Source organism: Lithobates pipiens, unplaced genomic scaffold (genome assembly GCF_037356315.1).
Source record: "Lithobates pipiens isolate NorthernLeopardFrog02 unplaced genomic scaffold, aLitPip1_a1.2 Scaffold_8, whole genome shotgun sequence".
NCBI lineage: Eukaryota > Metazoa > Chordata > Amphibia > Anura > Ranidae > Lithobates > Lithobates pipiens.
The window spans coordinates 109,526,795-109,549,899 of record NW_027507903.1 but is presented as its reverse complement, the minus strand read 5'-3'; the positions used below and the strand labels follow the sequence as shown (position 1 = coordinate 109,549,899).

General features: G+C 43.8%; 1 long non-coding RNA gene across 1 annotated transcript in view; it reads right to left on the bottom strand.

Moving 5' to 3' along the window:
- LOC143963137 (uncharacterized) overlaps window positions 1-6,142 on the bottom strand; it is a 104,981-nt gene extending 98,839 nt beyond the window's left edge. Inside the window, exons 1-2 of the long non-coding RNA XR_013270889.1 lie at window positions 5,855-6,142; window positions 3,018-3,059 (exon numbers count right to left, since the gene is read on the bottom strand). This is a non-coding gene — a long non-coding RNA (uncharacterized LOC143963137). The remainder of the gene's footprint in view (window positions 1-3,017; window positions 3,060-5,854) is intronic.
- Window positions 6,143-23,105: the final 16,963 nt, after the last annotated feature.

Here is a 23,105-nt window from a genome sequence, read left to right as displayed (position 1 = left end):
TTCTGCAACTGAGCAAATTTCAGTGTTTTTGATTTGATTACATTATTGAATAATTTTTATTATTGTTATATTATTATTTGGTATAATTATTTATAGTTATGTATTATATTATAATTTATGATTTAGTTTTTCAAACTTTATCATACCCGGTATGTCTGCTAGACTCTGGTTTGGACAGATTTAAGTAAGTTATTCCTAAGAATTACAGGACTACAATATAAAACGCCAAATTTCCATGCAAAATAATTGTACCGCTTTCAGCACCTAAAATCTGAAATAATCATACCGCCAGGGAGGTTAAAAAAAATGTTTTTGTATAAATTTTTCATTACCTCTGAATGACATCTATTATTAAGTACTGAGATAGTCCACAAACATCCCATAAATCTTGTAGGTTTGGATACACAAGGTACAGCCTCAGCAACTGTTTGGGTGGTCCTATAACCTCTTGTCTATAAATAATAGTAATACCATGATAAAATATTGACATAGTAAGCTCATAATATAACCATTAAATAGAACAAAGTTCATTGGAATATATAAAAGATGACAATGATAATAATTACATAATATACTAGTAACATAATGAGTTCATATTGTACACATTGCATAGAACCATTTTCATAAAAACGTGTCTCCCTGGTAAAAAATGATATCTCAAATACATTGGTACAATCCAATTGGTAAGTATTGTAATTGATGGTGTTGCAAAATATGAGCGAAAAAGGCATATATTGGCTCAAAGCGTTTCGTGGCGACTGCCACTCTTCAGGAGCAAGTATGGGGTAGATGTCTATAAGCATTGAAACACATAGTTAATTTGTAAAAATAAAATAATGGGTATTTTTTGTAGGAAAAGGAGAGGGGGGGTAGCGATGTGCTCCTGGGGCCCTCCCTCTCCCCCCCTTCGGGTTGTTCGGGGATTGGATGGAAGCCCAATTGCGCATCGACGTCACGCCTCCATCGCCGCTCGCTCTACGTCGCACGTTATTGACATTGGCACGGCAATGCTGGATGTGTCCATCTGGCGTCCCCCACGAGGTGGTTGCCGCTCTTCATTTTGTCGCCTTTTCCTCTTATTGGCCGTGGCATTGGTGGACACCCATGACCCTATTGGAGTGTCTATATACTCTTCCCAGTCGATTCATACCCCCTTCAGGGTTGCTACCCCCATGGTAATGGTGCACTACTGGACTTCATTAGGCTCACTGTATTCCAGGTATCCTATTGGTTTCCCCTAACCTTCCTTTCCACTATTTACTATCATGTTTTGCACCAATCCCTCCCCGTCCTTGGTATCAATACCATAGCTTCGTTGTTATTTGGCATTTCCCATTTTTTCTAATTACTTCTGTTACCACAATGGGGGTTATTATGTTACCCCTAATACCCTGCACTATAGGTACCCCCTTGACATGTCCATATCATGGATAGTCCTTGCACCATCATTTCTTAGTTTTTCCATTCATATTTTTGATATTTTTAGTCACCTTTTGTAATAATCTATCCACCGCTATATCCCATATATCTTATCATATACTTCCTTATTCACAGATGGTTACAATTTTGTGGATCACATTCTCTCTTTCCATCCATGGGGGCCTATCCCTGGGGAATATTGTCTCCCCTTGGCTATCCATCTACGGTCAATTACAACATCTATGTTGTTTCTGGTCGGCCTTTTGGCCCTCCATGCCTGCTCCCAGTTTCATTGGCATTCCTGTAAGTAGTCTTGGTAAATTGGGGCTATCTTCCCTCTCTTTTTCCTACATAAAATACTCATTATTTTATTTTATTTTTACAAATTAACTATGTGTTTCAATACTTATAGACATCTAGCCCATACTTGCTCCTGAAGAGTGGCAGTTGCCATGAAACGCGTCAAGCCGATAGATGCCCTTTTCGCTCATATTTTGCAACACCATCAATTACCATACTTAACAATTGGATTGTACCAATGAATTTGATATATCGTTTTTTACCAGGGAGAAACGCTTTTATGAAAATGGTTCTATACAATATGTATAATATGAACTCATTATGTTACTAGTATATTATGTAATTATTATCATTGTCATATTTTATATATTCCAATGAACTTTGTTCTATTTAATGGTTATATTATGAACTTACTATGTCAATATTTTTTCATGATTTTACTATTAATATTTTTTTTTATATCAATAAACCAATGACTGCTAATTGTTGTTTTGCAATGCTGTCATGGAAAGTCCATAGTTCTAATATAGTATAGAAAGGTATTCCTGCGCCAGATCAGAGAATAGATAGCTAACATACTGCAGCACGCACTGAGGGAAATGTCTGAACCCAAAGAAAAATCAAGATAAAATGTACAGCGCACCACTATTCTTTTATCTTCATAGTTCTAATATACTTAGTACTGCCCATCTTCATTATATCGTGATATCTTCAGGGGTGTATGCTTAATATAAAGTCCCACCTTCCTTCCTTCTTATCAGTGCTATAGGTCATACTCAGCAGAGGTCGTGTTTGACCTTTGCAGAGAGATCATTGCTTTCACACAGAGAGCAAGGTCCCCACGCTCCAGCTGCTGGCAGGCTGTGGCTGTTTTACAAACTGCAATACATTTAATGCCTTTTTGTCATGATGCACCTAGAACATACATCTCATAAAATAAATCTATTGATGCAAAAAATATATATATATATTTAATATATTACAAATGTGGTGGCTGCATTCCTTTTCTTTTTTTCCCTTTTTGTTTCCCTCTGATGTCCCTGTCCTAGAGTGACAAAGCTCATTCACCGTACTGTATGTATGGAAGAGCATCATAGTCACTCTTGGCCAAAAAGTGTGTTAGAACTATAGAACTCAGCAGGGCTAACAAAATTGTTTGAGGTTTCAGTGCAGCAGAGGCCCATGGCACAGGATATTACAATCCTACTGGATTTCTGGCACATATTTTTTTAAATGGGAACAAATAAGTTAAGTTCATTTAGAAGTTTAATGTACTGCTCAAGGAACAAATCACCTACCCTGCTGCTCTACTGCCTCTGTATGTAGATCAGGTGCTGGCCCTGCTTGAAACAAGAAGAGAAGTAAGGAAAAAAATGGCTGGAAAAAATTGGCACACCGATACAATGATAATGAAATTAAATTATCATGATTAAGCACCAACAAGGGAAGTTCATTGTTAGAGTTTACATACTCACTGGTGTATTCCGTACATCGACAGCAGTGGGGGGTTTACACCCACTGCCATGTCCTTTGTCCTATTATCCTTAGGCCGCGTACACACGGGCGGACTGTTGGCTCAACTTTGTCCGCTGAACAGTGTTTCAGCGGACAGTCCGCTCGTGTGTGGGGCTTCAGCGGACAGTTTCAGCGGACAGTTTGACGAACAAAGTTTTTCGAAAATTCCGAAAAACTGTCCGCTGAAACTTTGTTTGAGCGAACAGTCCGCCCGTGTGTAGGCCACTTTCGAAATGAGCAAACTGTTCCCGCTCGGAGGAAAGTCTGCTCATTACGAGCGCGTCTCCAGGTAGGCGGGGCCCGCGAAGGAGACGTCGCGGGCCCCGCCGCCTGGTATGGACTTAAAGGGGAACCCCAACGCCGAAAAAAATCCGGCCGGCCAGGAAAGGGGGGCGAGCGAGGGCCCCCCCTCCCGTGCCGTACCAGGCCGCGTGCCCTCAACATGGGGGGTGCCTTGGGGAAGGGGGGGTCGCGCAGCCCCCCCACCCCAAAGCACCTTGTCCCCATGTTGATGAGGACAAGGGCCTCTTCCCGACAACCCTGGCCGTTGGTTGTCGGGGTCTGCGGGCGGGGGGCTTATCGGAATCCGGGAGCCCCCTTTAATAAGGGGGCCCCCGGATACTGGCCCCCCACCCTATATGAATGAGTATGGGGTACAATGTACCCCTACCCATTCACCTGTAAAATAAAAGTACCCCAAAAAAAAAACACAACACACGAGATTAAATATTTTATTGCACAGCTCCGGGGGGTCTTCCGTCTTCGGGGGTCTTGTCCCCCTCTTCGGTTCTTCTGCCGGGCCACGCGCCTTCTTATAGCTCTTTTGCAGGCGGTGGCCCGGTCTTCTGTCGCCGCTGTCGCCGCCGCCTTCCGTTCTTCTTCTTCTTCTTGTTGTTCTTCTTTTTCTCCAGGAGATGTTGACACGTCGCTCTCTCCGGCCGGAATGCCAGAGCCGCGCTGAGCGGCCACTTATATAGTGACAATGGGGCGGTGTCACATGGTATATGTCACATGGGTTGGTCACATGGGTTGATGTCACATGGGGACTATGACATCGTAAGGGGGCGGGGTCACCATGTGACCAACCCATGTGACATATACCATGTGACACCGCCCCATTGTCACTATATAAGTGGCCGCTCAGCGCGGCTCTGGCATTCCGGCCGGAGAGAGCGACGTGTCAACATCTCCTAGAGAAGAAGAAGAAGAACAAGAAGAAGAAGAACGGAAGGCGGCGGCGACAGCGGCGACAGAAGACCGGGCCACCGCCTGCAAAAGAGCTATAAGAAGGCGCGGTGGCCCGGCAGAAGAACCGAAGGCGGCGACAGAAGAACAGAAGGCGGCGACAGAAGACCGGGCCACCGCCTGCAAAAGAGCTATAAGAAGGCGCGGTGGCCCGGCAGAAGAACCGAAGAGGGGGACAAGACCCCCGAAGACGGAAGACCCCCGGAGCTGTGCAATAAAATATTTTATCTCGTGTGTTGTGTTTTTTTTTTGGGGTACTTTTATTTTACAGGTGAATGGGTAGGGGTACATTGTACCCCATACTCATTCATATAGGGTGGGGGGCCGGTATCCGGGGGCCCCCTTATTAAAGGGGGCTCCCGGATTCCGATAAGCCCCCCGCCCGCAGACCCCGACAACCAACGGCCAGGGTTGTCGGGAAGAGGCCCTTGTCCTCATCAACATGGGGACAAGGTGCTTTGGGGTGGGGGGGCCGCGCGACCCCCCTTCCCCAAGGCACCCCCCATGTTGAGGGCACGCGGCCTGGTACGGCTCGGGAGGGGGGGCGCGCTCGCTCGCCCCCTTTCCTGGCCGGCCGGGTAGCGTGCTCGGACAAGGGTCTGTTGTGGACTTTGGGGGGACCCCCACGCCGATTTTTTTCGGCGTTGGGGTTCCCCTTTAAGTCCATTCCAGGCGGCGGAGCCCGCGACGTCTCCGTCGCGGGCCCCGCCTACCTGCACACGCGCTCGAAATGAGCGGACTGTTGCCTCGTGTGTGGGCGAGTCCGCTCATTTCAAAAGTTGCGCGGACTTAGTACGACGAACAAAGTTTGCCGTATTTGTCCGCTCAAAAAGTGCGGTGTGTGGGCGTGTTCGTTCATTCAAAAGTTTGAGCGGACTGTTTGACGAACTTAGTTTCGGCAAACAGTCCCCGCGTGTGTACGCCGCCTTAATAATAATAATATTAATATTTATTACTGAAAGTTTTGGATGGAGTGAACCTCCAAAAATGACTATGCATAACATCCTCCTATACTGTCATAACACTGCCCGTGCTCCTGTTTGTTCATGGAAATTAGCACCAACTTAGGGGGACATTTATAAAGTAGCAGTATGGCTTTAGTGGTGTTTAATGGTTCATCAATGTTGGTCAACTTGAAAATGATAGTCAAGTTCAGCCCCTGATACTTCCAGAGGGCCACAATAGCAGGTATATTTATTTGCCTGTTCTGGCGTGTTGGAATTTAATTTAGATAAATGGAATGCCTTTGTGCAACACACATGTGCTGACACCACACACTAAAGGTCACAGGTGTGAAGAATGGCTTAAAGAGTCATTAAACCCACATCATTAAAATCTATCAATAAATGCTGCATTACATGCTGTTCATACTCACTCAGTCATTATGAGATTTGTTTTCTGTATTCTGCAAAAAACTTGAGTCGGAAGTTCTTAGTCGTCCTGAGTTTGGCATTGAGGAGGCAAGAAATGTTGAATTGAAGGTGTAATGCTGAGGAATTCCAGGAGCCAGTAACTAATAGACGTGCCTATACTCATTTAGAATTTTGGTGAGTGCATTACCATAGGGAGCGTCACCGTGTGTGGAGTTTGCTTACACTGGCGGTTTGGTGAATGGCTTGGAGATGGACTTCTTCTTTTCCTTATGAACATTAAGCTGAAATTTCCTATCCACAATTCAGGACTTTGCACCCTGTTGTAATCTATGGAATTTATGAACTGTTGTTTTCCTATTTTCTGTTAGCCTTGTTTTATTGAATGCAGTATTAGGTTGAGAAAGGAAAAGTAACACATCGTCTACGTACATGCTCAGTTTATATGTATTATTTTTTGTTGTGTAGCCTTTAATGTCTTTATGGAGTAGGATTGCTGTAGCTAATGGTTTAATCGCTAGTGCGAATAGTAATGGGGAACAGAGTAACTGCCTATTCTGAAAAAAATCGGAGTTGCATCCTGGTAGCCTTATTCTAGTGGAGGGGTTATGGTAGAGTACATGAAAGGCATATACAAATTCTCCTTTAAAGCCATATCTCAGGAGGATTAAATCTAAAAATTTCCAAGAGACTTAATTTCTAATATACTATTTGTGTGACAATTTAAACAGTCTATTGTTATTAATTATTTATTTTTACTCTGTATCCCAAAGGCTGTTTTTTTTGTCTTGTTTTTTTGAACATGTGACCAGTATCAGAGGAATAGAAGCTCCTCCTGCCACTGTTTCCCTGCAGACAGGCTAGGAAAGAGCTGGGTCATGTGACCGCTGTATATAGTTTAGGAAAGAAGAAACTTCCTTTCTTTTTTCTTTTATAATTACAGTGCCATCATCCATATGCAGAAAGAGAAGAAATACTGTAAATTAAACAGTGTGTGTTTAGTATCAATTAAAAATGCCCCAATTTTGCTTTTATAGCTAAATGTTTCTACGATGTATTCAGTCTTCATTTTAATACCAATGGCCACTCTGCAAATAAGAAACCAAATATGTGTAGCACCCTCTAGTGTGCTAGAAGGATAGTGTTATGTCTTTTTTGAGAGTAGGTACATTTCCAGGCTTGGCTAGCATCAAGCCTGGGTGTGTTTTGATCTGGGTTGGGAGTAACTTAGAGCAGAGCTGGGTGACTCACAGGCAGCATCATCAAGACTTCCCACTTATTTCCAGAATGTTCTAGTATTTTCTGAAAAGGAAGGAGAAGAAGTGGGTTGCAGCTGTCTGGGGTGTTCTGGGGAGCCCTTACAAATCCCCAAATGGATTGGCAGGGGGCAGGCCTACTTAAATATCCAGGGTCAGCCCAGCTGGGGAGGAGTTGTTCGTGAGTAAGCTGGAGATGCAGTGATAGGCTGTCGTGGCCTTTGAGGGAGCTCCCCAGTCTGGGGGAGGGTGTGTCCCTGCCCACAAAGGGCATTCACATTAGGCCTGGCTGAGTCAGTGTCTCACCTAAAGTGTCAGGCCTAAAATATAGTGCTAGCTGGTACAGAAACTGCAAGCAAGTGATGTGCTGGATGCAGGCCCAGTCTGCACACAGGGCATGTGCTTGGTGGGCCGGGTCTGCCGGGCCACATGTTATGTCTCCTGACTCTCAGCTGCTTGGACTGGCCCTGCTCTGCGGCCAGCTCCGTGGCCAACTCAGCAGAGGGGGGCGCATGTCTTTCTGGCAGTCCCCAGTACCTAATCTCAAGGCAGCTGGGTTGCTCCTTGTGCCGGCGCCACTCACCATGGCCGGATTCATGGCCGTTTGGCCAGCCTGCTATTTAGCTTAGGGAAATGAAGAGCTCAAGTCATGTGACCATGAAGCTGGGAGCAGCCTGTAGGAAACCCCTTCTGCCTGATGTCGTGAAAGGGCCTGGACTGCTAGAAAGGTAAGTGACACTATGACAGCCTGACAATTTTTTTTTTTATCTTGCCTGCCAAGGGGTTAAAAAGGGGTAAAAGCACCTGCTTAGCGCTGCTTTCAACGTGCTTTTAAATGGGCAGGGGCAGTGGAGGAGTGGTGTATACACCGCTACCATACCGCCCCAAAAATACTGCTTGCAGAACTTTTTTTTCCCATACTGCAAGCACACCGCCCAAGTGTGAAAGCACTCGGGGTTTCAAACTGGGGCTGCAGAAGAGGTAGTTTACAGGCACTTTACAGGTGCTATTTTTAGAGCAAAAATGCCTGTAAAGTGCCTCAGTGCACAATGCAAGTGATGCTGAACAAAGGTAGAAGGACCCCTTTCACACCTATACTGCCCTGGGGTAGTGGTAAGGCGCTGATCGTTTTAGCGGCACTTTACCGGCACTGCAGCACCACTTTGCAGGCGGTAGTGGGGCGCTTTTAACCCCAAAGAAGGGGTTAACAAGGGGTCAAAAGTGGAGCTGCTGAAGCACTTTGCAGGGGCTTCGGCAGCACTGTGCAATAATTTCAGGGCGTTTTGGGAGAGGTGTATGCACCACTCCCAACATAGAACAAATAACAATAGAAGGTGATTTAGCGGAATCTGTTGATGAAACATCAGAATTATCCACATAGAGAATTGGCGCACACTAAATTACCAAGTAAACAAGTTATTATGGATGTTTCAGATTGCCAAACTGAAGACATAGATATATAATTATAATTACGGTAATTTCGTCCAAATAAAAATGAGCTTGCTGTCTTTTTCAAATATCATCCATGACAGGATATTCCAGATCCAGTGTTAAAAAAGGCTACAAAACGTAAAGATGGAACAAGTCGGAACTGGCTTACCTACTGCAATGGAAACAAAGCTATGTGTTTGCTCTGTTTGTCTGGCTTTTTCAAAGTCACAGAAAACAAATTCTTTTATTGAAGGAATGACAGATAAGCGCCATGTTCATCAAAGAATCGAAGAGCATGAGAAGAGTCTAATGTACAACGTGTGTGCCAAAGCCTTTTTTTGTGAAATCCAGCAGTGCTGGAGTTGATGATCTACTTTTGTATAAGCAAATGTCTGTAAGGGGACGACAAGTGACAAACAGGTGGCAAGTACTGCAGCGGGATGTAGATGTAGTAAAAGTTACAGGAAAGCAAGTTTTAAAGTGGTTGTAAACCCTTACAAACCACTTTGACCTACAGGTAAGCCTAGATTAAGGCTTACCTGTAGGTCCAAGCAATATCTCCTAAACCTATATGGTTTAGGAGATATTTGCCCGAAAACGGGCACCGCTGTCTACGGCGCATGCGCCGTAGACAGCGGCGCGCAGGCACACTGAGCGCGGCATTTCCAAAAATGGAGCTGCCGCGCGTGTCGACTCCCGTGCGCACGTGCGGGAGTGACGTCATCGCGACTTCGCCGAATGACAGCGGCGGAGCTGCGAGACGCCACCAGCAAGATGGATGCGGCGGACTACAGGGGACAGCGGCGACTTCGCTGGCTCCTGTGTCAGGTAAGTGACACATAATGGGCTACTATGCGATGCATAGTAGTCCATTATGCTTTGCCTTTGCAGGGAATGAAAGAGGAAGTAAACCCATCAGGGTTTACTTCCTCTTTAAGTTATAGAGGAGATAAAGATGAGGCTGCCTATAATTTAGAGGATATAAGACCATGGAAATTTTTTAGAACTCATTCTTCTCATCAGCAAGTATGACATTTGTCTGAAAGATCATGTAAACTAATGTATTGAAAACAGCAAGAAACAGCAGTCTTCTGGGGGAAAAGGGAGAGGATCTTTGATAACCTTGCTCTCAGAAACAACTGTAATACAAAGTAATACAAGCTATTCGAAAGCCTATCCAGGAAAATATTTAAAAAGAAGGGAAGCATGGGTGTCTGCAGAAATTTTTTCAGGGGAGACATCACCCATGTTCCACCCCTTTTTTTCAATGTCAATGAGGGGAGGGGCTTGAGTGGGCGCTGCCGTGCTGGTTGGATCTACATCTCTCCATCTCCCCTCAGTAGGTTATAATTTTAGAATTAAAATTATTGCCCTCATACTGATGTGCGCAGTGATATATGTGTAGTGCAAACACCATTTTCCTACCTAGGTGACTTAGCACACGTGTTTTTGTATGTGTGTGTGATGGGGGGGGGGGGGCCTCTAAAAAATTTATTATTGTTTATGTGTCTATTTAAACAGTTAAAACTTTTTAAAATATATTTATTATTTTTTTTCCTGACTTTATTGTTATCATATAGAGAACCAATAGCCCCTATGGGATGGCATATAGGTGACGAGGTGGCGGGGGGGTGACACCTCATAGCGGTTGTGGAAGTGATCATCCAACATTTGGATTTACAAAAGTACACATACTTCTGGCTGCTATTGCAGCCAGGAGTGTGTTAAAAGAACATGTCTGCAGCACATTAAAAATCCGAAGCTCCAGAAAGTGGCTGGGGATTCAGATTTTACCATCACCTCCCCTCCCCCAATATTGGCACAGATTGGTCTGATCGGGTCTGCCTGTCAGTTTTTCAGAAGGACCCGATCAGACCCTCCATTGTCCTTTATGGAGTGGTAGATATAAAAAGACTTGTGTCCATTTACACCTGCCTACATCCAATCCAATCTGCCAAAAACAAATGAAGGGGATCTGTTCCCCTCTGTCTGGGCAGATGGGATTGGAGGGCAGTTGGGTGTAAACACACAAGTCTGATTATGCCCCACCACCCACAGAGCAGAGTGGGCTGTGTGGGATCTGCTCAGCAGAGGACCAGCACACAGATTCCAAGCTGAGCAAGTAGAGCAGATTCTGTCCCTCTGTCCCCATGTAATGTTCTATCTTACCCCCATGCCCCTTTCTGTCCCCTTTTCTCTTTTTCCCTTGCACTCTGTCCCTATGTTCCCATGTAATCCTCATCTCTAGATGGTCCCCATGGTGTACATGTCAGTGGGCTGTCTTATGCAAAGCAAAGCAGTAAGATTTACCTTTCATCCCTCCACTCCTGTGCTTGATGACTCCTACCCCTAGTCTCACTGGACTCCTTCCCCTCATCTGCCGCCTCCAGTTTAGCGGCGATTGTTGTACTGGACTGGAGGCATTTCTGCAGGAATTGTTCAGTGCGGGGCTGGAGCCTGGAGAGAGAAACGTGGTTGTTTTGCCCTTCACCCGGGACTCGGAGAGAGGAGGGGCAGTAAATGCCTGGAGTGAGGAGCAAATGGAAGCTAGTGTTAACTGGAGGCAGCGGCTGATGTTCACAGAATCACAGCGCGGTGCTGCATGTCACGGTGTGCGCTGTGTGACCTGTGCTGAGCTGGGTAAAAGTGTGAGAGGCACTGGCATCAGCATCAGCTTTTCTTGAGGGACCCCGTGGCTTTAGTGTCCCCCTCTCCTGGTACCTTAAAGCGGCTGCCTTTCCTCCCCTATGCTAGCGCCGGCTGTGCATCCGTCCAGGATCAGCCTGGCCCCATGTGTGGACACCTTGCTCCAGGGGGGGGCACTAGCCCCCCTTGCCCCCACCCGCAGACGTCCATGAAGAGAAGCCTGGATGTTTTCAGTTCAGATTGATACTCAAGACATCACTTCCAAAGATCAATGCTCCATAATTGTTTGCTATATGACTAATTGTATCAATGAAAAGCTTCTTGTAGTTGTTGAATGTAAATCTTCAACATGGCAAAACCTTTTTAAGTTGCTAATGGAAATCTTAAAATCATGCAAACTTAATATTACAAATTGTATTGGTAATTTAACGGATAGAGCAGCAAATATGCAAGGCCAATAGAATTGTTTCTCTTCCTGGCTGTCAACTGAATCACCAGGGCAAATTCACATCTGGTGCTATGCACACATTCTGAATTTAGTACTTGCAGATACAACAAAGGTTGTAGTGGAAAGTTCATCACTGTTCAGTTTGTTGAATGACATTGCTGTCTTTATGCGTGATTCTTATCAGTGCATGAATACCTGGGAACAAGTTAGCCAGGACCCTCACCATCGAAGAATTTCAGTAATTGGGGAAACACGCTGGTGGTCAGAAGATGTTGCTTTAAGAAAAGTGTTTGGGGAATTTTCAAATCCTGATTCTGCTTTGTTTCTCAGTCTACTGAACACTTTGAGCAGAATCTAAGAGAGCGTGTCATCGAAACCTGAGGTGTGTGTTAGAGCAAAATGTTATGCAGAATCCTTACTCAAATATGAAACCATTATCACAGCTCAAATTTTTCTGATAATATTTGAATTGACCACACCATTGTCTAAATATCTGCAAACAACTCAGATGGATATCTCAAACGCTAGTCAAATGGTACAGGGAACTTATGAAAAACTTAAAACAATTACACAAGATTTTGATTCCATACAAATGACTGCTGATAAGTTTGTTAAGTGGGCAAATGACAAGATTCAAAAAGAAGAAAGTTACCACCTAGAAGTACAGACCATTTTGCCTAAAAAAAAAAAAAAAAAGAGTAAGAAAAAGAAAGCGAATGGCTGATGAGACTGTTGACAATGTAGCAGTTTCTGATGCTGTTTCAGTTTATAAGATACGTGTGCACAATGTAATCTTGGATACGTCACAGAGAGCATGAATTGCGGCTTTCTCTCCTGTGGGACTCTCTATTAGGGATTAGCTGAACACCGTTCGGTTTGCGGCAGAACATGCGAATGGACCAAAAGTTTGCGCGAATATTCGAACACCGCTAAAGTCTATGGGACCCGAACGTGAAAAATCAAAAGTGCGAATTTTAAAGGCTAATATGCAAGTTATTGTCCTAAAAAGTGTTTGGAGACTCGGGTCCTGCCCCAGGGGACATGTATTAATGCAAAAAAAAGTTTTAAAAATGGCTGTTTTTTCAGGAGCAATGATTTTAATAATGCTTAACCACTTGACCACTGGGCACTTAAACCCCCTTAATAACCAGACCAATTTTAAGCTTTTGGTGCTCTCACATTTTGAATGACAATTACTCAGTCATACAACACTGTACCTATTTGAAATTTTTGTCCTTTTTTTCACACAAATAGAGCTTTCTTTTGGTGGTATTTAATCACCGCTGGGTTTTTTATTTTTTGCGCTATAAAAGAAAAAAGACCGAAATTTTTTGTAAAAAATTCATTTTTCTTCGTTTCTGTTATAAAATTTAGAAAATTAGTATTTTTTCTTCATATATTTTGACCAATTTATACCACTACATATCTTTGGTAAAAATAACCCAAATTAGTGTATATTATTTGGTCTTTGTGAAAGTTATAGCGTCCACAAGCTATGGTGCCAATCTCTGAAAATTGATCACACCTGAAGTACTGATGGCCTATCTAATTTCTTGAGACCCTAACAAGCCAGGAAAGTACAAATACCCCACAAATGACCCCTTTTTGGAAAGTACACATTCCAAGGTATTTAGTAAGAGGCATGGTGAGTTTTTTGAAGTTGTAATTTTTTCCCACAATTCTTTGCAAAATTTTCTTTTTTTTCTTTCTATTTTTTCACAAAATTGTTATATTAGCAGGTTATTTCTCACACACAGCATACGCATTCCACAAATTACACACCAAAACACATTCTAATACTGCTCCTGAGTATGGCAATACCACATGTGTGAGACTTTTACATAGCGTGGCCACATATAGAGGCCCAACATGCAGGGAGCGCCAACAGGCATTCTTGGAGCATAAATTACACATATAATTTCTTGACTACCTCTTACATTTTTGAAGGCCCTGGAGAACCAGGACAATGGAAAGCCCCAAAAATGACCCCATTTTGGAAAGAAAACAACCCAATGTATAATCTATGAGGCATATCGAGTCTTTTGAACATGTCATTTTTTTCTACAAGTTTTTGGAATATGTGTAAAGAAAATGAAAACGCATTTTATTTACACAACATTGACCACTAACAGGAATATGTCGAACATCCCATGACCGGGACCCCTCACGGGGCTACCCCGGTCCTGGAACCAGACCAGACCACACGGGTCTCACAAACACCTTTCCCCTGACACTTGACCCACACCCCTTATGTACCCCTTCCCAGACTCCTCAGTGGGCCCCGGCACTCCCACTGATACTTAAACATCCAACTAGACCTGGTTCTGGCATGTCATGTGCACCTCACCGTAACTAAAGAGCAACACAAAATCGCTTATCACATGTAATTAAGATCATATGACCTATGTGTTGGAGTGTCCTTGCTCCCTCTAATATGTAGGATGGACCACTAGACAATTAAAAACTAGAATAAATGAACATCAAACCAATATAAAAAAGGGTTTTCCAAACACAGTGTCTCAAGACATTTCAAAATGTATCACAAGAGTGGCCCTTCCCTTTGCACATTCTATGGGATTGATAAAATTGCAAAACACTGGAGGGGCACGCATATGAAAAGAGAAATCTCTAAAAATGAGACTAAGTGGATATATAAATTAAGGAGTATGCATCCACTGGCAATGAACATAGAATTAGATTTAAATTGTTTCTTGTCCAATGATTAGTAAAGTGCTAATTTTCCAAAAAAAATAATTCTCACATTTTCCATTTAATAAATTCTAATGCAACAGGGTGAAAAATCATAGAAATATGGGATTGTGTTCAGCAATATATGTTTAGCTAGTACTATTACCTATTGCCATCTTGAGGATTCTTGGGAGAACCACAAGGTTTGATGGTATTTTAATGAAGATTTCAATTATAAAATAACAATGTTTCTGAGGTAGGATTTGAAAATTGAATCGGTGGGGTATTCTGGTTGTTATTTATTAAAATTTGAATGTTTTTGTTGCAAATGTTTTTATTATGTAAACACTGGCGACGAATTGTTAATCGGCTTCCTCTGTTCCTTTTCCGGTACAGAGGCTGTGCATCAAATTTGCCATAGTAACCAGCTAGCATTTAAAAGACGTGACTATCAGTGACCAGGTACGCTTCCTGAAGACATTAACAAGCGAAACGTACGTCAAAGCGGTACCTGGTCACGTTTTTACTCAACTTCCGGTCTGGGTGGTCAATGGTCTAGGTCGGTGGAACGCACGCCATCCACGGAGGGGGGGGGACAAAGACAAGCGGGGATGACTCCATGCAGTCCACAGTACCTACCAGCAGTTCATTCGATCACTAGCAGCCCCAGTGCAGAGAGAGGCACATTCTAATGTAAGCAGCCATTTGGCTTGATTTTTATAGTCGAGATTTTAATAAACAGTATTACACTATGTATATCATTTTTTTCTCTCTGTATATCCTGCCATCATCACTGAGGAGAAAAAGATAAATTATTCCATTCCTATGTGAGTAGGGACCACCCTGCAAAGCGCAGTTTGACTATCTTTCTTAGGAAGGAAGTCAGACTGATCTGGTAAGCAGATCACTTATCTATCCAGACTTTGGGTGCACTTGGTTATCTACATATGGTGAAGGATCCTACACTATCTATCAAAAGGGTATCGGTTGGAAGATAGATGTTATGTTTATGTACTATTTTCTTGATTGATTCACTTTTTCTGATTTCCATGGAATTATTTATCACTTTGATGGGACTTTAATATTGTCACTTGATTGGGACAATAATTTACTTTGGGTGTTTTTTATTCACGATCATTGGTTTGATTAATTAATTCATCTATGTGGTTTGTTTGATATCATCAACACTGTGATGGGATTCCAATGGTGCTACTCGAATGGGATGATATATGGTAATATCTAGGGTGACAGCTTGTATATAAAACACTATTGATTTTTTTTTTATATTTATTTGTCATTCGGGTAGTTAGTTAAGTTTCCAATTTAGTACAGTACCCCCTATATACTAGTCACATTCTATAGGAGCAGCACACTCTTTTGAGGGGAGCAGAATTATAAGCTATTCACTAGGCGGAGTTTTTTATCTTCTAAGTAGGCCCAAAGGCCTGTCTGGGGCCAACTAATCCTGCGGTGGTCCTTAGGCTGTCTTGTCTGTGTGGAATAAGCCCACCCAAGCTGGGGAGATCCAGGGGAGGACCCTTGCTGGAGAGAGCCAGGAAGAAGGTTGGTCTCTCAGGAGGGCCCGGTGACTCGTTTGGAGTACGCACCTATACCTAAACTGCTCTTACAGTGTTGTCGGATGGCTTAAAGGTTCAGACACTGTAAAGTTGAATCCTATTCTACAACCTAAACCATGGTAACTATCTACTGGCTGCTAAGTCTGTGAGGGAGGCTTATCCAGGAGTTCTACTGGCTGCTAAGTCTGTAAGAAAGGCTTGACCAGAAATTCTACTGGCTGCTAGGTCTGTGAGAAAGTTGTTTTACCTTTGGATTCAAGGAGTCTGTAAGTGACTGCAAATAGTATCTGAAACCTCCCCTAACCCTCTCTCCTATTACTCATTAAAGTATTGAAAAAATATATAAAGTTACTGGTGCCCGAATTCTGTTGTAACTTCCACTATAGCCTCAACCTTGGGATGAATGTTAGCTCGCTCCCTGCCTCTGGAGGTACCTGCTTGCTCCCAGTAGACTCAGGGGGGTGCTACACTGCTATTAATGATGGAGGGGGGCTCTAATATATTGAATGGATCTTGCTTTTTACAGTTAGGTTCCCTTTACTGTTTGGTAGTGATTGACAACACCAGTAACTGTAGTGATATAATATGAGCACAATGAGCATTGGCCGGAGTGTGTGTACATTAAAAAATCTGCTGTCAAAAAATACCCCCGGTCCAAAAGGTTTGAAGGCTATATGAAACAAGCAATGACTCAGAACTACATACTGCATTTAGAGCTAAAATATATATTATTGGTAGATACTGGTCACTGAGCAGAACATTGAATTATGGGTGTCCTACATTATGGTGAACTCAATGATACTTACATTTATATTTTTTAATTCCATACAAATCTTTCACAGGGTCCCATTAAACCTGGCTGGAGATACTGGATCAAGTAATGTTTAGGATGGTCCATCTGTTATTTATTAGTCTCCTAATGGGATCTGTCATAGAGCAATGAGGCAGAACGTCCAGGTAGAGGACATGATATGCTAACTGTAGCCTCCAGTACCAGATATCATTAAGGTCACCTCAAGTGTCCTTCAGCCTAAAATTGGATGAAACCAATTGTGTGCAGGAGAGAGAAAAGTGATGTTAATGAGATTTTTAGGTGAGAACTTAACCTGGCTGAACCTTATTCATGGATATGAGAAATGAGTGATTATTCCAAGAACAGTAATGTACTGTAACGGGAAGTTGTGCTAGTTTTACAATACCTTGTTTTTTTATATAAAAGGTGACTTTCTTTTAGCTTAGTCCAGAGGGCCACATCAACAGAGATTTGTAGCAGATACAATGCTTCCATTATTTTCTATGTCAGTTTATAACAGGGTATAGTACAGGCCAGGGCTGGACTGGGAATAAAAACCAGCCCTGGAAAAAATGTCATACCAGCCCCATAGCATTATTATACCAGCCCAACATCATAACAGCATTATTTTATTGTTCATGAAAGGGAAAACTATGCATTTTAAAGCACATTTGAAGAGTGTATTATATATAGATTATATATATATATATATATATATATATATATATATATATATATATATATATATATACACACACACATGTATATATACATATATACATAAACATGGGGGGGGGGGGGACTCTGGTGACCAGAGACCACCTTCTGCAGAAAGAATACACTAAGGTAAGGGGGTTACTAATTTTAGGGGACACCTTTATATCAATGTCCCTTACATTATTGTATTCACTCCCCCTTAGATCAGTGACCCCCCCCTCCACCCTCAGACTAGCCTGGCAGCGCTGTCACTGACCTCCTCTCAGGTGCACCGTGCAGGGTTCAGTCAGTTGGTTCCAGCTTGGTGGCTTTGGTTTTATCCTATAGTCTTCACTCCACAGTCCACACACGTCTGACTTTTCCCATGACCCCCATCCCGGCGGTACTCCCACTCTTGATCCCTCTCCAAACTCCCTCAGAGACTGCAGACATGATATAAGACAAGAGATGATCAGAGGTTGCAGACATGATACAAGAGATGGTTAGAGGCTGCAGACATGATACAGGAAGTGTCAGAGGTTGCGGGCATAGTACAGGAGATGGTTAGAGACTGAGGACATCATAAAGATGCACTGCCTCACTGTGCCCATAAAGCGGCCTCACTTTGCCATCAATGCAGCCTCACTGTGCCCATCAATGTGGCCTCACTGTGCCCATGAATGCAGCCTCACCCCCAATGAATGAAGTCTCACTGTGCCCATCATCTCTGCCTCTCTGTGCCAATCAATGCAGCCTCACTGTGCCCATCAATGTGGCCTCACTGTGCCCATAAATGCAGCCTCACTGTGCCCATGAATGCAGCCTCACTGTGCTCATCAATGTGGCCGCACTGTGCCCATTAATCCAATTTCACCGCCCATGAATGCAGTCTCAATGTGCTACTCATTGCAGCAGCACTATGTCCATCAATATGGCCTCACTGTGCCCATCAATGCAACCTCACTGTGCCCATCATCACAGTCTCACTGTGCCCATCAATGCAGCCTCACTGTGCCCATCAATGCAGCCTCACTGTGCCCATTAATGTGGCCTCACTGTGCCCATGAATGAAGCCTCACTTTGTCAATGAATTCAGACTCACTGTGCCCATCAATGCAGACTCACTGTGCCCATCAATGTGGCCTCACTGTGCCCATCGATGCAGATTCACCATAGCTTGTCCTGGATCACACACACAGCAGGCATCTCCCACTGTGTGTCACATATCTGGGTCTGCGTGTTGTCAGCAGCACTGTAACAAGGTCCCCCCCCCCCTAGACTGGCTCATGTGATAGGCCGAACACTGATTGAATCAGTGTTCCATCTACTACATGAGCTGATCTGGGGGTCAGGACCTTGTTACAGTGCCACCGACAACACACACAGTCCCAGCTCCATGACACACAGCGCTTCTGCTGTGCGTGACAAACAAGAGGAGGAGGCAGGAGCCTGGAGTGGAGAGCTGCAGCCTGCAGCCAGAGTTCAAAGCAGCCCCAGGGCAGGCGGCCTAAGGGGAAATTTCCCAGTATCCCGGTAAGCCAGTCCGACCCTGGTACAGGCTATAGTACATCTATGTAGCTACACATTTCTGGTATGAATGAATTGTAGCTGGCAGAATTTTATACTATGAATAGTTAATTAATCTGGTGATCCTCTAGGTACTTTTCAACAACTGAATTGTTCAGTGGCTCAGCTACAAATCAATAGAACTTTTCAACAGAATGAAAAAGCAAAAAAAAGAAAACCTTTCTAAAAGTTTTCCAACAGTCAAACAGTTTGACATTGCTATTGTCTCCTTTTTGTAGGGTTCTCGCCAACCTCGGTTTAGGTTGTTGGTATTGCAGAGGCCCTGGATGCAGGGGGGCCTAGCCTGCCTGGATTCATTGGTCTACTACATTGCAGCACTCCTTTCCCATGCTCACCATTGGTTGGTGGCTGATTAGACCAATTCCTCGGTTGTCCTAGAGGCAGCATATCTTGGATCTTATGAGGCCTTATGCAATCTGTTGTATAGAGGAACTTCTGCTCCTTTTCCACTTACACTTTCCATGAAGGTGCTTGTTAAGGCCTGGCAGATCAAACTCCCAGTGTCTTCCCATAGATGGTCTCCACACAATCCTCTGTGGCTAAATCTTTCCCATCCTGAATTTTCCTCCTTCTTGGATGCCAATGTTTAGGCCTCAAGGAGTATCGGGTATCTCAACCAAATTTGTGAAATTGGCACTCTGAATTCCTTTGACTCTCTAAAGAGGCAATACGTCCTCCCCAACTCATACTTGTTCCAGTATCTCCAATTGTGTCATGCATTTCAAAATCAATTTAGTTGTCTCTGGACTGGAATCTCTGTAGAGAGATGTCTCCCTGGTGAAACTGATATTTACTATCTATGAGACTTTATTACTGTCCATTCATGATGTCTGGACAGGTTGCTGACCTGTTCGTGCAAGGAAGTTTTGGAGCTTGATAATGAGGACTGGGAGGATGTATGTTGCAATTAGTCTCTACGCGGGACCGCTTAATTCAATTTAAAATACACCACGGAAAATATCTTACTCCTCAAAGATTACAGATTACAGATTTTCCTGAGCTATCCTCTAAATATTGGCATTGTTGGGTGGATTTGTCTACTTTTCTACTCATTTTTTGTAGTTGTCCCATCATACAGTCCTTTTGGGGAGAGGTGTCAGGCTTTATTAGTTCAATAACTACAATTTTAGTACCTTTAACTATTGATAAAGATATATGGAAATTACCGCGCTAATAGGAAAATTATTTAAATAGGTGAAAGAAAGGAAAAGCTGAGGCTCAGAGTGAGATACACACCAAAGCAAAAAAAAAAAAAAAAAATATATAACATTTGTGACAAACATATAAATAAACTTTCAGTGAATAACCACAATTCAATGTGAACTCAGTTGTAAATGATACAGTATATAAACATTCAATGAATATCCATGATGCGATGTGAACTATATTGTAAATAGTACATAATAAACTCCATCAACTGCAAGTGAATGTGTGTATCTTGAATATTCAGATTGATTAAACAGCTCCCAAACACCACAACAGACTTGTGATCCTCCACCACATAAAATGCATGCTTACCAGAGGCAAGCTTAATTGTGCTTGCGGGTATCAGGACTACGTCAGTTTAGGACAAAACATGCATCAGGAGGAGTGGTGTGCTTATGTCATCGCTAGCCTGCCGGCTTTGTTACTATTGATTCAACTTTTTAACATTTTCCATGTAAGTGCAACCTTTAAAGTGGTTGTAAACCCTTACAAACCACTTTGACCTACAGGTAAGCCTACATTAAGGCTTACCTGTAGGTCCAAGAAATATCTCCTAAACCTATACGGTTTAGGAGATATTTGCCCGAAGACAGGCACCGATGTCTACGGCGCATGCGCCGTAGACAGCGGCGCGTAGGCGCACTGAGCGCGGCATTTCCAACAACGGAGCTGCCGCGCGTGCCGGCTCCCGTGCGCATGCGCGGGAGTGACGTCATCGCGGCTCCGCCGAATGACAGCGGCGGAGCTGTGAGACCCCACCGAAAAGATGGATGCGCCAGACTACAGGGGACAGCGGTGGCATCGCTGGCTCCTGTGTCAGGTAAGTGACACATAATGGACTACTATGCAATGCATAGTAGTCCATTATGTTTTGCCTTTGCAGGGAATGAAAGAGGAAGTAAACCCATCAGGATTTACTTCCTCTTTAATTTTAATAAAACCTGTGTGTTATGATTTACACTATGGCGAATTCTTTCCTTTTTGGGTGTACCTGCCTGGATCATATTTATGACCACTGAATAAACAAGTCACCCTGGTTTGGATTTGTGGGTGATCTGCCTAATACTTACCAACAATGCATTGTGTACTGATAACCTAACAATTCCCGGATAAAGGCCCTGGCTGGGTTGATAGCCGCAAGCACGATTAAAGTGGTTATAAACCCTCCCCCACAACTTTGTCCCATGTAAATCAGTATAAAAAACCCTAATGAACACTGCTTGTAGATATCTCTTTACTTGCTTAGTATTGTTGTAATCCTTTTTGCTCTTTAGAAAAACGTCACTGAGCATGCCCAGATCTCCCCTGATTTACAGCACACTCTCCATATCTTATCTATCTGTTATCAGGACTTCCTACGGCACACAGCACTTAACTTCCAGGAGGCTGCTAATCACTTAGAGCTTCCTTCTACACACCATGTGACCATGTGACATGACATGCAGTGTAAACCAGGGAATGGGACAGCAGTACTGCAGTCTTATCAGCTGAAGCTGATAGGACTCACAGGAAAACACTAGGAAATCAGCACAAGTAAATACTATGAAATAAAACAAGTCAGCTATGAACAGGGAATCGGGGTTGCCATAGAAACGTTGGATTGAGAAGGAGGCTTGGTTAACAGTACAGGAAGTGCTCAATTTAAGGGTGGAAATACACTCCACTGTGGACTCAAAAAACAATAGTTAAGATGGCGCTGCCTAACCCCTGGAAACAGAAAGATTCTTTAACCACTAGAGATCCGCGCTATAGCCGAATGACGGCTACAGCGCGGACCTGCTTTGCCGGGACTACGTCTATTGACGTCGCCCCGTGCACGAGCGGCCTGCGCGCCCCCGGCGCGCTCTGTGATCGGCGAGTCTACGAGACTCGCCTGATCACGGATCAGAGCAAGGGGTTGATCCCGACCCCTTACCACGTGATCAGCTGTCAGCCAATGACAGCTGATCATGTGACACAACAGAGCCGGTAATTGGCTATTTTTCCTCCTTGCGCTGACAGCGCGAGGAGAGAAAAAAAAGCTGATCACCGTCGGCCATGATCGGGACATCAGTTGCGATCACGGCCAGCTTATCAGTGCCTACCTGCCCCCTGCCAGTACCACCCACATATTAAAAAAAGTGCCACCCAGCAGTGCCACCCATCAGTGCCCATAGTGCCATACATCAGTGCCCACAGTGCCATACATCAGTACCCACAGTGCCACCTATCAGTGCCCACAGTGCCACCTATCAGTGCCCACAATCTGCCTCAACAACAGTGCTGCACCTCAGTGCCACATATCCGTGCCCATCAGTGTCATCTACCAGTGCCCATCAGTGCCCATCAGTGCCGCCCATCAGTGCTCAGCAGTGCCACCTATCAGAGCCACCTATCAGTGCCACCTATCAGTGCCCATCAGTCCCATCTATCAGTGGTACCTATCAGTGCCCCTTAGTGCCACCCATCAGTGCCACATATCAGTGCCATTTTATCTGTGCCCATCATCGCCCAGTACTGCCTTATCTGTGCCTATCGGTGCCACCTTATCTGTGCCTATTAGTGTCGCCTTAACTGTGCCTATCAGTGCCCACTAGTGCAGCCTATCAGTGCCCACCAGTGCCGCCTATCAGTGCCCACCAGTGCCGCCTCATCAGCGCATTTCAATGAAGGAGAAAAATGACCTGTTTGCAAAATTTTATAACAAACTATTAAACATGATTTTTTATTTTTTTTTGCATTCAGTGTTGTATGACCACGCAATTGTCATTCAAAGTGCATCAGCGCTGAAAGCTGAAAATTGGTCTGGGCAGGAGGGGGGTTTAAGTGCCCAGTAAGCAAGTGGTTAAACAGTAAGTAATATGAAATTTGGGCTGAATTACAGTGGCTATACTTTGATAAGTACTTATTATAATGGACTAAATGAAAAGAAGCATCAGAGTGGGAGAG